Source organism: Narcine bancroftii, chromosome 3 (assembly GCF_036971445.1).
Source record: "Narcine bancroftii isolate sNarBan1 chromosome 3, sNarBan1.hap1, whole genome shotgun sequence".
Lineage (NCBI taxonomy): Eukaryota > Metazoa > Chordata > Chondrichthyes > Torpediniformes > Narcinidae > Narcine > Narcine bancroftii.
Genome location: NC_091471.1, coordinates 58945992 through 58963964, shown reverse-complemented (window position 1 = coordinate 58963964; position 17973 = coordinate 58945992). Strand labels below are relative to the sequence as shown.

General features: G+C 41.8%; 1 long non-coding RNA gene across 2 annotated transcripts in view; it reads left to right on the top strand.

Moving 5' to 3' along the window:
* Window positions 1-17626, top strand: part of LOC138756117 (uncharacterized) — a 28502-nt gene extending 10876 nt beyond the window's left edge. For both annotated transcript variants that reach the window (XR_011352764.1, XR_011352765.1), the window contains exon 3: window positions 16120-17626. This is a non-coding gene — a long non-coding RNA (uncharacterized lncRNA). The remainder of the gene's footprint in view (window positions 1-16119) is intronic.
* The last annotated feature ends 347 nt before the right edge of the window (window positions 17627-17973 follow it).

The following is a 17973-nucleotide window of genomic DNA, read 5'->3' as shown; positions in this document are numbered from 1 at the left end:
CATCCCACCTCCTGAAAGTGTGACCTCCATCCAATACTCCTGCACATGATCGCAGCTTGCAATTTGTGCCATGGAAGGTTGTTTTACTTGCTGTTGCTAATTTAGTGTAAGTGGTTGATCAGATGATTTTACACGTGGAATAGTTGTTAAAATAGCCCCCTCCTTATTCCTGGAACACTGGTTGATTTGCAGCTCTTTTTGCTAATCACCCAGGAAAAAATACACCGAGTTAAAATTCATCGCACATCAAGTAGAACTGAATTTGGACTAACAGGTTGTTGCTCTTCACAACAGGGAGTTCAATAAAAAAGCCCTCCAAACAATAGATCTTGACTTTAGGGCATTGGAACTGTTTCACTGAATCTGTCTGGAAGGGGAAAGAAGATGTACTGATTTTATTCTTGCAATTACAGAGACTCAGGCAAGCATAATGCAGAGAGTACCTTACCTTACCTTTTTAGTTTGGAACTCGACCTGCTTTTCTTGTCTTTAATATTATTTGTTCCATTCAATTAAAGCAACAGGGCAGGATGGTAGTCCTGCCAAGATCTATAAAGCTATAAGCCCAAACACATTACCGGCATTCCAAGACATCTTGGAAAGCATCACAGAGGAGATGCCTGACACCTTCTGTGATGCCCTCATCATGGCTCTCTACAAAAATAAGGAAAGCAAATGAAACGGTGGAAACTACAGGGGTATCTCATTGTTGTCCATCACAGGCAAGATTTTTGCCCGCATCCTCTGAACAGACTTATTACTGTCTTAGGAAGGAATGTCCCAGAGGCATAGTGCAGCTTTCAGCCAGAAAGGAGTACAGTGAACATGATATTTGCGGCTGCTGACAGGTCCCGTTGGCGAGCCCTGTGCAATGAAGCCTACACCAGTTTCGAAGACAGTTGCTGCCAAAAGCTGATGGAAAACCGTGAAGAGTGTCACAATGCAGCAGCCACAGTTATTATAAAAATGGACTTCCAGTGCCCGCATTGTGCTAGACTTTGCGTTTCCAGACTGGGACTGAAAAGATACCTTCGTGTCCACTGATGAACTGCACAACAATTTGTCTTCTTTGAACTGAAGGACGACCGATATAATGTATACTCTCTCTGTGTGTATGGCTGGCCCGCCTCCCTGCTGACTAACCTTGTGACTCCTCCCCCTTGGAAATTCCTAATAAAGGCAGCTACGTCCATGTCTCTCCTCTAGTACGAACCCTGGAATCGGGCCAGCAACATGAGTGCTTGTGTAATCTAATGGGAGTAAAAGCCTGTCACCCAGTAACTTTCAGTCTTTTGAAGTTACTGATAGCATATCAGTTTTATTCCCATAATTTTTTTAAAATCGCAATGGAGAAATTGCTGAGACCGGACAAGCTAGATATCAATCTGCAATCACCCAAAGCCCCAGACTGATTCAAACTCTGGCTACATTGTTTCAATGACTTTCTGAAAGCCTCCACTCAAGTCGTGGGATCAGACAACAACAAGCTGCATCTACCTCAATCGTGGGTCAACCCCACATCTACACAGCGATTCGAGGCTGCACTACGTACGAAGAGGCAATGAATAAGCTTCAAAACCAGTACAGGCCTAGGATAAATGAAGTCTATGTGAACCAACTCCTGGGTACTTGCAAGCAGCAACCTGATGAGCCCCTTTAAGAATACTTTTGGAGCCTGCATGAACTTGGGCAAACCTGCAGCTGCAGTGAAGTTACTGCAGGTTGCTATACATACGAGCTGCTGGATCAGGATGAACCGATCTTGCAGAGAGCGTTCAAGATATCCAAAATGTTTGATATAGCTCTCAAAAACATGGACTCATTCTCCTCCAATGCAGGTGTCTCCATCGTTGGACACAGGGTCAAGGCTGCCACCACGCAAGGGTTCCCCGCCTTCACTTCAGGTGCCTCCACCACCGACCTACTACTTCTGCAGTCAACAGAAGCACTACATAGAAGTGCTGCCCAGCCAAGGAAGCGGTGTGCTCAGGATATGGAAAGAAGGGACACTATGCAAAAGTTTGTAAGCCCAGGCCTTCTCCTTTCCTTAGCAGCATCGCGTATGGGCAGTGGGCGGAGTAGTCATCTTGGCCACCGTCACTTCTGCCCCCGAGCAACAGTACTGCGTGCATGACACGGATGCCACCCTCTTGGCCAGCGTCACTTCCGCCCATCAGCAATAGCATTGTGTGTGTGCTATGGAGGCCATCATCTTATCAGTCTGGATCGGAAAGTGACTTGGACAGCAACCTCATGCTGGCATCAATCACACTCAACTGGGACAGCCCTCACCAGCTCGCCCATTTGATGATGGACGTGGAGGTAAATGGTCACCTAACGAAATATTCCCTTATGGTGAGCCCGGTGAGTTGCAAGATCTCTATTGCCTTCAAATCCCATTCAGCAGAGATCTGTGGCTATTGCATAGTGACACTGACCATATGTGGCACAAAGTATTAAAATTTTAAACTGTTTGTACTGCCACAGCTCTGTGCACCTGTTATACTGGGGTTGGACTTCCAATGCCATCTCAAGAGGCTTACAATGGAGTTCAACGGCTCCCACCCTCCCCTCACAGTCCGCAACCACAGATTTAAACCACCCGTCCTCCCCTTTGCACATACCCAAAAGGCAAACTGTGATCTGCCACCACACCTGACCTGTGGGCTGTCCACACTCCAGGTATCACCCTCACCAATCTCACTCCCGACTGTAGACCTGTCGCTACTACAAGCAGGCGATACAGCACAGTGGACAGGGCATTCATCAGGTCAGAAGTGAAACAGCTTCTGGCTGACAGGATCATTGAACCTAGTACTAGCCCCTGGAGAACCCAGGTTGTGGTGGTCAAAAATGGGGAAAAACTCTGCATGATGACAGTCAAACTATCAACTGCTTCACTCAGCTGGATGCATGCCTTCTTCCCCGCATTGCCGACATGGTGAATCAGGGCCAGGCCATTGTTGAGGCAGTGTGGTACTGGAGCCACTACCTGGCTGGCAAACAATTTACCCTGCTAATTGACCATCAAGCAGTTGCTTTTATGTAGTGGGGTAAAATCAAGAATAACAAGAATCTAAGGTGGAGGATCAAACTCTATCTAGAGATAGTACTTATAAACATCTGGATAGACAGGGTCTGATCAGGAGCACTCAACATGGATTTGTGGGAGGAAGGTCATGTTTGACCAATCTGATTGAATTTTTTGAAGAGGTGACTAGGAATGTGGATGAGGGTAGCGCAGTGGATGTTGTCTATATGGACTTCAGTAAGGCCTTCGATAAGGTACCACATGGAAGGTTAGTTAGGAAGGTGCAGTCTTTAGGTATAAGTTTTAAGATAGTCAAATGGATTGAACATTGGCTGAAAGGGAGAGGCCAGAGAGTGTTAGTGGATAATTGTCTGTCAGGTTGGAGGCCGGTGACTAGTGGTGTGCCTCAAGGATCTGTATTGGGCCCATTGTTGTTCGTTATATACATTAATGATCTAGATGATGGGGTGGTGAATTGGAATAGTAAATATGCAGACGATACTAAGATAGGTGGAATAGTGGATAATGAAGAAGGTTTTCAAAGATTGCAGAGGGATTTGGGCTGCTTAGAAAAGTAGGTTGAAAAATGGCAGATGGAATTTAATGCTGATAAGTGTGAGGTGCTTCATTTTGGTAAGAAGAATCAGAATAGGACATATGTGGTAAATGGGAGAGCATTGAGGAATACAGAAGAGCAGAAAGATTTAGGAGTAACGGTACATCGTTCCCTGAAGGTAGAAACTCACGTGAATAGGATGGTGAAGAAGGCTTTTAGTATGCTGGCCTTTATCAATCATTGCATGAAATATAGGAGTTGAGAGGTGATGTTGAGATTGTATAAGACATTGGTGCGGCCTAATTTGGAGTTCTCTGTGCAGTTCTGGTCGCCTAATTATAGGAAGGATATAAACAGAGTGGAGAGAGTGCAGAGAAGGTTTACCAGAATGTTACCTGGGTTTAAGCATCTAGAGTATAGGGAGAGATTGGACAGATTAGGTCTTTATTCTTTGGAGCGTAGAAGGTTGAGAGGGGATTTGATAGAAGTATTTAAGATTATGAAAGGGATAGACAGAGTGGATGTGGATAGACTATTTCCGTTAAGAGGAGGAAAGATTAAAACAAGAAGACATGAGTTAAGAATTAAGGGGCAGAGGTTTAGAGGTAACATGAGGGGGAACTTCTTTACTCAGAGAGTGGTAGCCGTGTGGAATGATCTTCCGGGAGAAATAGTGGCGGTGGAGTCAATTGTATTATTTAAGAAAAGGTTGGACAGGTATATGGATGAGAAGAAGATGGAGGGTTATGGGCATTGTGCAGGGAGGTGGGACTAAAAAGGGGTGTTTGGTTCGGTGTGGACTAGAAGGGCCTAATGGCCTGTTTCCGTGCTGTAATTGTTATGTTATATTTTTATGTTAAACCTGACATCTTGCATCAGCCTGCGAAGCTCAACAAGCCTCCAGATGCCTCATCCCAGTGGACATGCACCATCGTGCAATCCGACTGACTCCAAGCCCTCCACTCTAACCTCTGGCCCCCCGGAGTCACCAGGCCTTTTTACATTGTCAAAGCCAAAAACCACCCCCCACCCCCTCCCCCCCACAATTGACAATGTCAGGATGCTGAGCATAAATTGCCAGGTCTGTGCTGGGTGCAAACCACGCTTCTACCGGCCAGACAAGTCACACCTGATCAAGGTTACCTGCCCCTTCAAACCCCTGAGCAAGGATTTCAAGGGCCCCTAACCTCCTTGAACCGGAATGTATGCTTTCTCAACGTTGTTGATGAGTACTCTCAGTTCCCATTTGCCATCCTCTGCCCAGACATGACCATGGCCACAGTCATAAAGGCACTGTGCAACATCTTTACCATATTCGAGTACCCGAGCTACATCCACAGTGACTAGGGGTCCTTCATCATGAGCGATGAGTTGTGTCAGTACCTGTTGGCACGGGGCATCACCACTAGTATAACCACCAGTCAAAACCACTGGGGGAATGGCCAGGTGGAAAAGGAGAATGCCACCATTTAGAAGGCAGTCCTCCTAGCCCTGAAATTGAAAGACCTGCCTATTTCCCATTGGCAAAAGGTCATCCACAAGAAGTTACATCCGATTAGGTCCCTCCTGCGTACAGCAACCAACACCATGTCAGGGACAATGCTGCCATCTTAGTTGACGTCCCCAGGACCAGTCATGCTTTGCAGACACAGCCGATGTCATAAGACCAACCCTCTGGTCGAGAAGGTCCATCTCCATGCCAACCCTGAATATATCTAGGTTGTATACCCAGATGAGCAAGAGGACACTGTCTCCATTCGGATCCTGGTGCATGCGGGAGATCTTGAGACTGCCACTAACCACCTAGTGAGCCCCACCACCACGACCAACCAGGACATAGCCCGGTACCCTACCCCAACCCCTGCCCTAGCTCCCCACCCTAGTAACTGGACATGCAAACTGCCGACACGCATCATATTGCCGAGGAACTGGCAACTGAGCCACAGCTGGCATTGTGGTGGTCACAGAGACAGAAAAGGCCACTGGACCAGCTGAGTTTGTGATGGGCACTGAACCCACTCCACTCGACTGGACTTTCTTTTAAAATAGGGGTGAATGTGGTGATATCACGGTAATGCTATTTGTTCTATTTGTACTGCCTCTTTGTGTATGGCTGGCCCACCTCCCTACTGGCTAACCCTGTGACTCCTCCCCTTAAAATTCCCGAATTAAAGTGGTTAAGCCTAAGTCCCTCCTCCAGTATTAACCATGGAATGGGGCCAGCAACGTGCAGTCTTATGGGAATAAAAGCCTGCTCTCTGGTAACTTCCAGTATTTTGAAGTTATTCATAGCGTGTCAGTCTTGCACACAGAAGGGTGTCTGTGAAACTTGTTGGCACCTGCCTCCTTCTCTCAGTGTGCAGGATAAGTTATGATCTGGTCTACATTTGGCCAGAAGTATGATAGAGGAGAAACTATGATGTTGTTGGAATCAAACTACATCAGCATATAGGAAAAAAAATGTATATCAGACTGCTGCCATTTTCTTCATACTACTTGATTTTGGAACTTTGGTGGTAACAAGCTCAACTGTATTACTAATATTTTCCCCTTTGGGTAAACAAGCTATTAGGAATTCATTGAGACTAGCCAGATGATTATTCTACCATTAATTGTCCTTTCATTTGATGTGGGACTATATTTAATGTTTTCACATGGCAATAAACTTAAGCCAGCAATTGGAGTGATATTAAGCATGACTGGCACGAACTTGGCTTTTCCCAAATTTAAGCATGCTGTCTGTAATTTCAATTTATAAACAGTTCATTAATTGGTTCCTGTCCCTTTCTCTATTTCCATGTCATTTTCACACTTCAGTTATGGATATTTTATCTGCTCTGAGCATCCCTTGGGATCAAGTACATTTGCTTGTAATCCTCTGTTCCTTGAGCTGCTGCCTTATAACCCTGTCGGATGTTCAGTGCTGCCTGCTTCACTGCTGATTTCCTCCAGGAATCCAATTTTGAGCAGTGTTCGGGTAGAAAGGTTAGTCATGTATCCCAGGCAAACATTTAGACTCTACACTTGGCTTAATTCTTCATTTATTAATCCTTTTCTCCTGAGTCATCCTTAAAGAGCAGAGAATTTGCTTCCCTTGTTGAGTGACTGTGAGCAGTGGGTAATCCCCTGTCCTCAGCCTGTGGCCTAAGGATTTGTCACTAATTGTTGAATGCAAGCCAGAACCAGCTGACAGACTCTTGAAAATGCTAATGTCTGCCAGTAAAATTATTAAAAATGTTTTTGGCAAACATTTAGCTCCAATGTTGTTCGAGCTACTTTTGAAAAACATATCTATATTTCCTTATGTGCATTATTATGGTTTTGAAACCATTCAGAAACCATGATGCAGTAAGTAGAAAATATTGGGAAAGTAGACTCACCCATTTACTACATGTAAAATATCTAATTACATCATCTCCCTGGAGGCAACCAATGACTATTAAGCAGGAAGCCAGATAACATACACTTGCATTGATTTAGACAGACCACTGAAAATGGCAGAAACATACCCACCAATTTCTTCAGCGAATAATCATCAGTCTGGATATTAATTTTGAAAATACCTTATTCTAAATAGATATCTGATCAATTCTCTTTAATAATGCCAATTTACCTCATGTTGATAATACTTTGATCATTATCCAGTGTAAAAGAAAAACTGTCCAAGTTCTGGAACTGTTTTCATGAAATACAGCATGGAATCAGTAGTATGTGAAGAGAAAGCAAGAATGTTAAATTGGCATTATTGGGAAATTACAGATTGAATCTAGGTTTTAAAAACTTGAAAGTAATTGATGGGAGGCAAATTGAGAAAATATGGCTAGATTATTTTGCTGAATGATTGCATCACAAAAGCAAGGATTTTGGCCCAATAGCCACTTGTCAATCCGGCCACGAATTATCTAATTAATTATCTAATCAGCTTCACCTTCAACTCCTTTCTCAATCATGTTCATCTAATTTCTCTAATTCCTTTATGAGCATTTATGAGGATCTTATATTTATTAGCTTTAGGTCTTGATTGTAAAAGAAGTATCTTCTTCATGTCTACTAAAAAAAACACTTTTGTTATGCGAAGAGCCACTTAATTTTCTATTTAATAGAGAAAGAAGTCCTATCTGTTCAATTTTTGTTCTGATAGATTCAATTTCTCATTTTGGAGTAACACCGCAGTAAATCTTTCATACACATCTTCCATTACTTTTTTTATATACAATATGGAAACCAGAAATTCTCACAGGAGTTTAACTCTGGGCCATTAGTAAACTTACCAAAATGCTGCAGGAACTCAGCTGGTTTATGCAGCATCTATAGGAGATAATCCGAGGCGCTCTAGTATTTGCCAAAGCCCTTTCCTGCTCACGGTGTCCAAGGCTTTGGTGAGGTCAGCAAAGGTGATGTAGAGTCCTTTGTTTTGTTCTCTGCACTTTTTATGGTTATCCAACTGCACGAAAACCAACAAGGTCGGGTCAGATACAGCAATGAGCTCTCTGAACCCTTCTCCATTAACAATGGCGTGAAGTAAGGCTGCGTTCTCGCACCAACCCTCTTTACAATCTTCTTCAGCATGATGCTGAGACACGCCATGAAAGACCTCAACAATGAAGACGCTGTTTACATCCGGTACCGCACGGATGGCAGTCTCTTCAATCTGAGGCGCCTGCAAGCTCACACCAAGACACAAGAGCAACTTGTCCGTGAACTACTCTTTGCAGACGATGCCGCTTTAGTTGCCCATTCAGAGCCAGCTCTTCAGCGCTTGACGTCCTGTTTTGCGGAAACTGCCAAAATGTTTGGCCTGGAAGTCAGCCTGAAAAAAACTGAGGTCCTCCATCAGCCAGCTCCCCACCATGACTACCAGCCCCCCCACATCTCCATCGGGCACACAAAACACAAAACGGTCAACCAGTTTACCTATCTCGACTGCACCATTTCATCGGATGCAAGGATCGACAACGAGATAGACAACAGACTCGCCAAGGCAAATAGCGCCTTTGGAAGACTACACAAAAGAGTCTGGAAAAACAACCAACTGAAACACCTCACAAAGATTAGCGTGTACAGAGCCGTTGTCATACCCACACTCCTGTTCGGCTCCAAATCATGGGTCCTCTACGGGCATCACCTACGGCTCCTAGAACGCTTCCACCAGCATTGTCTCCGCTCCATCCTCAACATTAATTGGAGCGACTTCATCCCAAACATCGAAGTACTCGAGACAGCGGAGGCCAACAGTGTCGAATCCATGCTGCTGAAGATCCAACTGCGCTGGGTAGGTCACGTCTCCAGAATGGACGACCATCGCCTTCCCAAGATTGTGCTATATGGCGAGCTCTCCACTGGACACCGTGACAGAGGTTCACCAAAGAAGAGGTACAAGGACTGCCTAAAGAAATCTCTTGGTGCCTGCCACATTGACCACCACCAGTGGGCTGATATTGTCTCAAACCGTGCATCTTGGCGCCTCACAGTTCGGCGGGCAGCAACCTCCTTTGAAGTAGACCGCAGAGCCCACCTCACTGTCAAAAGACAAAGGAGGAAAAGCCCAACACCCAACCCCAACCAACCAATTTTCCCTTGCAACCGTGTCTGCCTGTCCCGCATCAGGCTTGTCAGCCACAAACGAGCCTACAGCTGACGTGGACATTACCCCTCCATAAATCTTCATCCGCGAAGCCAAGCCAAAGAAGAAAGAATAGGAGATAAAGATATGTTGCTGATGTTTTTGGCCAGACCCCATCCTCAAGGAAAAATCAGAAAAGATAGAAGCAAGAAATAAGTCTCAGAATTCAAACAATGGGGGAGGAATCCAGACACACAAAATGTGTGAATTAAATATGATAAGGGGCTATGTTTGAATTTGTCATGTCTGTGCAAAAGTAAACAGGGAAAGGAGAGAGACATGGGAAGAAGGGTGTGTGTGTGCGGGGCGGGGTGGGGGGGGGTAATCAAAACCAAAGAAGTTTATATTAATGGCATCTGGTTGGAGGGTGCCCAGTTAGAAGATGAGATATTGTTCTTCTAATTTATGGGTGGTCTCAGTCTGGCAGTACGAGCCCATGGACAGCCATGTCAGCAAGGGAATGAGATGGAGAATTGAAATGGGTGGCCACTGACATCCACGGTTTTGCTGTGGACGGAGCTGAGATGCTCAACAAAGCAATCTCCCAGCCTGTATCTAGTCTCTCCAATGTAGAGAAGACCACAGTAGGAACTGTGGCGAACCAAGATTCCTCTCTGCCTTTCAATTCTGCAATGGTTGCTAAGAAACTTAGAGCTAAATAAGTAATTGATATTTGGAGAAAACCTTTTTTCTTTTCAATGGATTAGTACCTAGTGTAATGAATGCAAAACTGATGGAGCGTTCAGAAATTAGATGAACTGATTTTTCTATTTAAGCTCAGAATAGAAGCTTTGTTTTTAACCCCATGAAAGATACAAATGAACATCTCTGTATATTAATGATTTGAAAAAAGGCCTTACTATAAACAGTAATAGATGGGTTATATGTTTGTTCATATCAGACATCAGTTGGACTGTACTATTTTTGCAAACTTGCCGTGAAATGGTTTGTGCACCTCTATATTAGGGTGGATAACCTTTTAATTTTTAATTTAGACATACATCCCGGTAACACGCCACTTCAGCCCATGAGTCTGTGCCATCCAATTAAGTTATACCCCCATACGTATTTGTCGCACAACTGAATGCACTCAGACAGGTGAGGAGTGCAAACATGCTTTTAATAGCTTACAACCAATGGCCAGTAGATACAATAGTCCTCAGGTAAATCTGAGGTAAGGGGGGAAAACTAGGGTTTATATTGAGATAGGTGAGGGTGGATCCAGGGGAGGACCCAGCCATCAGAACAAAACAGGGACAGTGAATTCCAGTTCACCGCAGTATTCGTGGTCCGAAATGGCTTGTTACCATCAAAATTACAAAGTTGGCTTTTGAAAAATTAAAATGTGCTATAAGAGCTTCACAGCACCAAGAAGACATGTGCAAGATTAAACAAAAGGGTTAATATAATTATATCAAATGGACATACTACAACAGAGGAACTTACAGAGAATGCAATCCTAGGCATGCTTGTCTGAAATGTACTGTTTAGTTGTTAAGCATGGCGAACTACTGAAATATTTTGAAAATTTTATTTTAAATACATGACAACCACATGGAAAAGAATTACAATGATTTATTTTAAAGTATTTTGACAACATAGCTATATCTCTGTGATTCCACTGTGTGGTGCTATCAATGTTTTGTGTCGTTGATTGCACTGTGCCCATTTCATGTTACCAATGAAATCCAGTCAATATTTTCCTACAATAATGAAACTAGTATATGAGATTCTAATGCAAATAGTGGAAGACAGGGCTTCAGGCAATGATCTTTTTCTGAGTCAATGAAGGTTTAGTAAAAAAAAGAGATAAATCTTTACCTTGAATCAGTGCTGTAAAATGCAAGAGGAAATGCACTTTTATCTGCTAGAAAACAGATTTATGGAACAAGAATAGAACATTCATTCCTGTAAGCCTGTCTCAGTTGGGTCATGGCTTGTATGTTCACCAACTCTTTGTTGGACTGTACCTTGCATGAGAATTGAACCTAAAGCTGCATGAAAAGGAAGCATTCATATGCTGCAACTTGCGGATCCTCTTCAGGTTAATTTGGGGTCATTGAACACAATTTTCCTGCAAAGATTTTGAACATATGAGCTGTGTGATATTCAGGTTATGAGTTCTTTGTCAGAATGTACCTGTGTAATGGCTCTTATAGTCACAGTAATGGAGGGCTACAGAGACACAATTCGACTTGTCCCAGGATGGTGATAGAAACAAGAACTCCAATTACCTTCTGATTTTATGGAAATAATGGTGTAGAGGTGAATATCCTAAAAGAGGATTTGTATTGTTTGTGTTACCTTGTTCCAAAAGATAGAAGGCCTGGGGAAGTCAACCCACGGACATTGCTGTCTTTAGCTTCCTGATCCCTGATGACGGTGGCTGATCTGTGCTATAACTTACAGTTTGCATTGGAAGAGAGTTGGTGGCGCTGATCTGTTTTGTATCCTTTCACCTAACCAGGACCAGCCAGAATGAGAGAGCACAAAAACATCAGAGGATTTGTCATGAAGAAAGTGAGGGACTTCACCTTGAGTCCTGTCCTGGGCAAACTTGTACCTCTCACTTTGTTCGTTTTAGATTGGTCACAGTGTTTGAGCTACCAAAAAGAAACAGAGACACACGCCGAGAGTACTTCAGTTTATACAAATCTTTATTACTAAATCTAAAGCTGATTTCAAATTACAAAATGCAAGCCCTTCCCAATTATACTTATCAACGCCTAGACTGGTCCCAACTGCTGAAGCGAGGCATCGATCATTCACTTGGTTGTCGGGCACCGGTAGCAGCTTCTTCACCTCCCCCGACCGGGACGCTGGTTGGACTCTAAACGTTCTTCTTCTTGCCGAGAGACGTTTCCACCTCTCGGAGAGTCTGAAACTTCAGCAGTGTGACTTATATTACCCAAAAATTGTTTACTCATAGCCCATCACCCTGAATAAATGGTTTACTTATCTTCAAGGTCTCCTGACAGTCTGTGACCAACAAAAGACAACTGTATCTCTGAGCCTCATGGTGTAAATTAGATTATGTCTGATTCACATGCATACATTATTCTCAAAAGTAGGTGGAAATTAGATTATGTGTTTCATACACATCTCTGGGCCCCATGGGGGAATTTAAATTATTCTTCTGATTCACATGTATACATTCTTGCATAAGCTGGTCTAAATCCTCCATTACACGTGCCACTTCAGAAATTTCTTTTTGAAGTTTCACTGATGCACATGTTTTGGGAAAGCCAAAATTTAGAGAGATTTTGTGAAGACATTTTTCAAACGATATAAACAATTTTTAAGCTCAAAATAGATCCATGTCCATTAATTGCTTTGTTTGGTCTTTCTTGTGAGCCATATATACCTTTGCCTGCAATTCAGGAGAAAGTTTTAGCCTTTACCATCTTGATAACCATACACAGTGGTTACATGATGTAATGTCCTTTTTAAGCTTGGAGAAAATTGCATACAGCATTAAAGTTTCAATTTGTAAAGATGTGGGGTCCATTCATGATTGGAAAAATTAAGAATTTTGAATGTACCGGAGATTCTTTGTCCCATTTTTGGAGGTCGCCATAATTTCCCTATTCTTTTACAAAGGTGACCTTGATTAGAGGGAGGGAGTAGATTAGGTTTAGTCTTTAGGGGTTTTTTTAAAATCAAGTTTTACTTGTGGCAAATATGGGTTTAAAATTAAATGTTCTCCAAAGTAACACATAACAACCATGGTGAAGATGGATGTAGACATTCGCCCAGAAGAGCACTGTCTGCAGCATCTGTTTGAATAAAGTTTCAATAAACTTGTATAAACGCAATGGTGGAGAAACTCAGCAGGATAAAGATACATAACCAACATTTCAAGCTTGAGCCTTTCATTAAGCTTGAGCCCTTCATTAAAGTTTGAGCCCTTCATTAAGCTTGAGCCTTCATTAAAGTTTGAGCCCTTCATTGAAGTTTGAGCCCTTCATTAAGCTTGAACCCTTCATTAAAGTTTACTGCATTCTTTCCAGCACAATCATAACTTTCCTATACTTGGACAATTATACCTTTTCTATACATGAATTGCACATAATATTCCAAAGTGCAGTTCACCAACATCCTGTTGCATCATGACCTCCCTGCACCTGCACTCAATGCCCTGACCAATAATTACATGTGTGCCCAACCCCTTATTCACCACTGTCTGTCAGAAAATCTATAGCATTTTAAGGAACCAGCTTCTAACCTCTCTTCTTGTCAATGTTCATTTCTGCTTTCACTGCTAAATTACTCTACAAGGCACTGTACTAAAATTCCCCTTACAGAAGGAAAATATGGGTATTGCTACCTAAATACATGCCCAAACATCATGCTATGCAGAAGATCCCTACAAGTGTGTTAAATTGTAATGGAGGAATGATTATTATTTATGCACATTAAGCAAGTTTCATGCTTATAGCCAACCTAATTTGCCATCTATTAAGAAGTTGAACAACACCACTACAAATGAAGAGTTTGAGGGAATGTGCAGTAAACCAGAGCTAATCTATGCAATGTCCAATCATCCTGGAGGTCTGAAAGCCATGATTTTCCAATTGAGCTGATCCTAGAAGTTGTGAGTACACAAGAGACTACAGATGCTGGAATCTGGAACAAAAAAAAACTGCTAGAGGAAATTCTGCTTTACCTGTTCAAGTTTATTGTCACATGCAGTGAGGCACGATGAGAAAGTTCATTTTGTATGCAATCTGCTGGTCAACCCATGCACAGAACAGCAATAAAAACACTGTTCAGTGTGCAGAGATACAAAGAGAAATCAGATGGAATCGAGCAAAGGCAGCATTATTTTGCTCGTGTGAAATTCATTTAGGAATCTGATAACAGTGGAAAAGAAACTGTCCTTGACCTGATGCAGGATCTGACACCCCAATAAATTTAACAAGGGTTCTAGGTTTCTAAATTGGGGTTGGGGCATGGGGGGGGCAAAGGCAAATTATGATTTATTAATTGATTTGTTTTTGTTTATTATTTCTTACTTTTTCTGTGTTTTTATGTGTTTTAAATATGGAGCTATAGATAGGGTGGACAGCTAACAGGTTTTTTTCCCAAGGCAGCAGTGACCAATACCAGACGACATCTGTTTAAGGTAAGTAAAGGAAAGTTTTGGGGAGATATCTGAAGTAGTTTTTTTTTATTTGCACAGAGTGATGGGTGCCTGGAATGCACTGTTGGGGTTGGTGGTAAAGACTAGTACAACAGGGACACTTAGAAGACTTAGATAGGCACTCTTGGATGTAAAAGAATGATAGAGCGTTAAGGACTGTGAGGGAGAGTAGGTTTACATAGGTCATTACAACTTCGTGAACCAAAGGGCCCATACTGTGCTGTTTAATTAGATTTTATTTTGGATAATGTCCTTTTTTTCATATGTTTAATATCAGAAACATTTGAAAGTTGTTGAAGTACTGTGAGAATTATAACAGAAGCTGTTAAAGACCGTTAGGGACATTCTGGAGTGGAAGGGCAGGAATTTCTGACCAGCTGTAAGGTAGAGAAGGCCAGTCTCATTGCTTTCCACGTGCAGCCAATGCAGGGACACAGAATCCAGCAGGACCCGGCCTGTGATGATTTATGTGGTCTTTGTAAAAGGCATCATAAATGTGCACATATTCAATTTATTCAGCACACAAACCAAACATGCCAGGCAAGCAGATATCAGGAGAAGAATCATTTTCAAACATTCTGTCTAATGATGATTGAGAAAAGATAAAGGATAGTGCCATATGCAGGAGACATGGCAAATCTCTTTCCTGATAATATTATTGTCATGAGATGCCAGCAGGACACTGACTGAATGAAACACTGCTGACCACAGAAAATAATGTGCTTTGAATAGAAAATAAATAAAATCAGGATCTGAATGGTGAATAATAATAATTATTGGCTCTGATACTGTATGAAGTTGAGAAATTGCTTAGTATTAGCATTTTTTATTTGCCTCTCTGGAATTTAAAAGAGGAACTGTGTGTAGCAGTAACCTGAGCTATAGAATTCGATAGAACTGAATATCTGATACCTGCAGTGATATCAGCAGGGATTAGAAATATACTTATTGCCTGAAAAAAAATCTATGGTCATAGTCCCTGGCATCTGTACTGGCAAGGCATAACACCTGAGGCATAATATTCTCTTTTACTTCCATAGAAAGATCACATAGCATCTATTTGTTAAATCGTATTCAATGGCAGCCCTGACTTCTAGACCAGTCTATGAAACTGATTTGTTGTCAATAAATCATTCATGTATGTTCTCTACTCCTGAGTCATTGGTGTTTTAAAAGAGACTGTCTTCACTCAGTTTGGAATCAATTTACAGGCAGAGCTGGATTTTAAGCATCACCTCTGCTTGTAATTTGAAAAGGTCAATGCCATTCATGGTCTCCAGATTTTAAAACACATTTAGTCATAAAGTCATAGAGTCAGGCTGCATATATATTTATATATATATATATGTATATATATAAAAATATACACACACACACACACACACACACACACACACACACACACACACACACACACACACACACACACACACACATATATATAAGCATATATATGAGAGAGAGAGAGAGATAGAGAGAGAGAGAGAGAGAGAGAGAGAGAGAGAGAGAGAGAGGGGCTCTTTAGCCCAATTCCTTTACCATAACTGAAATGTCAATCTACACTAGTCCCATTTTGACTCATCGGTCTCTATTCCATTTCTATCCATGTATTTGTCTAAATGCTTATTAAAACATGGTGATTATACCTGCCTTTTTGGCAGCGTTTTTCATATGTGTGGAAATATTTACCTCACATGTTCAGCATAAACATCATGGGCTAAAGAGCCTGCTCCTCTCATGTATTGTTCTATGTTCTCTCCCTTTAGACTCTCGTATACTTGGAAAAAGACTGTCACTATCTACCTGAATAAGTTGGAGAATCACAGAACACTGCAGATACTGGAAACTGAAGCCAAACACAATTTACTGGAGGAACTCAGTGGATCAAGCAGGATCAATGGGAGAAGAAAAGATGCTGCTTCAGCCTTCGAGTTGCTCCAGCAGACTGTTTTGCCTCCATGAATTCACTGCCTAGCCTTGTTCTCCCCATTAAGAACAATCCCATCATATCCGATCTCCCTTTGCAACTCATGATCTCACAGGATAGATCCTGGTGAATCACTTCTGCACCTTTCCAGAACCACCACATCCTTTCTAGAGTATAGATGATCAGCCAACCAATATTTTGTGCCAATCTATCCACCTGTGACACCATTTTCAAGGTGCTATAGTCATAATACTGACCATGAGTTTTATTGCTATGAACTTTCTGTGAACTTGCACCTCTGAACATCAATGTTTCTAAAGTCCCTGCAATTTATTGTCTAGGTTCACCTGGTATTAGCTGATCCAAAATGATTACCTCACACATATCTGAACTAAGTTCCATCTGATCTTTGTCTCTCTGTGTCCTTTGGCAAACATCCTCATTATCTCCAATTCTATCATTTTTTTTTGTTATGAGACAATTAACATCAGACAAACTCATCAGACACACTCATCCAAGTCTGACAACAATGATCCTAGCACTACTCTCTGTGCTACTTGTTACATGATTCCAGTCAGAATAAATACAATTCTCCCTCAGCACTTTTGCCTCCTAACATCAAGTCAGTTTTAGATCCAATTTCCAAAACCCCTTGGATCTATACACCCTGAATGTATGGACCAGACTTCTATTCAGAACATTCTCTAAAGCCTTGCTAAAAAGTCTAGGTCTACCATGTCTACCACCTTGTTTTCTTAGTGACTCCCTCAAGAAAACTTGATCAGATTTGTGAGGTGGGAATTCCCCTGCTCCAGACCATGCTGACTCCCCCCCAAATCCATTCCTGCCTTTTCAAGTGATCATAACTTACATCCTAATTATTTTGATTCCTGCTACTGATATAGGCTCACCAGCCAATACTTTCTTGGCTTATCTCTACTGAACTTTTTGAAAATGGAAATAATATGAGCTACCTTTCAGACTGACAGTATTTCATCAATGGCTAAAGATGATGCAAACATTTCTGTCAAAGTTCCTTGCTTCCCATAATATCCTGGCATAGAATTCATCAGGTTAAGGGATTTGACCACCTTAATGTGCATCAAAATTTCCAATACATTCTCTTTCGTGATACAGTTATGTTCCAGATTATCATGGGTGATGGGACCTCCCTTTGGTTCCCCAGGGTCCTATTCTTTTACTAGATAGTATTTTGCTTCTAAAATATTTATAAAATATTTTTGAATCTTATTTAATTCTGTTGGCCATGGCCAATTCATGTCCTCCTTTTGCTTTCTTATGCGATTTCTTGGACGACCTACTCAATAAAACCTTCCTAAAATTAAGATACGGAACAGTATTTTTCCTGCTCTTTCACAATTTCCTTTGATAACTGAGGTTCTTTAATCTGACGATCTTTTCCTTTAACCCTTTGCTGTGTCTCTGACTTTTTACAACAGTAGAATCCCCAGTATCCGGCACCTACTGGGATTGCGAATGCTGGATATGCAAATTTTCTGGTTGCCTGAGATGCACTTTTACAATGCCTAACTAATACAGTTGCATTAAGAATAAACAGCTTAAAAAGATCAAAGACAGTGCAAAATATAAAGTATTTGAGGAAAAAAAGCAGTCTTGCATTCCTTAATTATGTAAAGTTCACTTTAATCAGGTAATTCCTGTAACATACAAA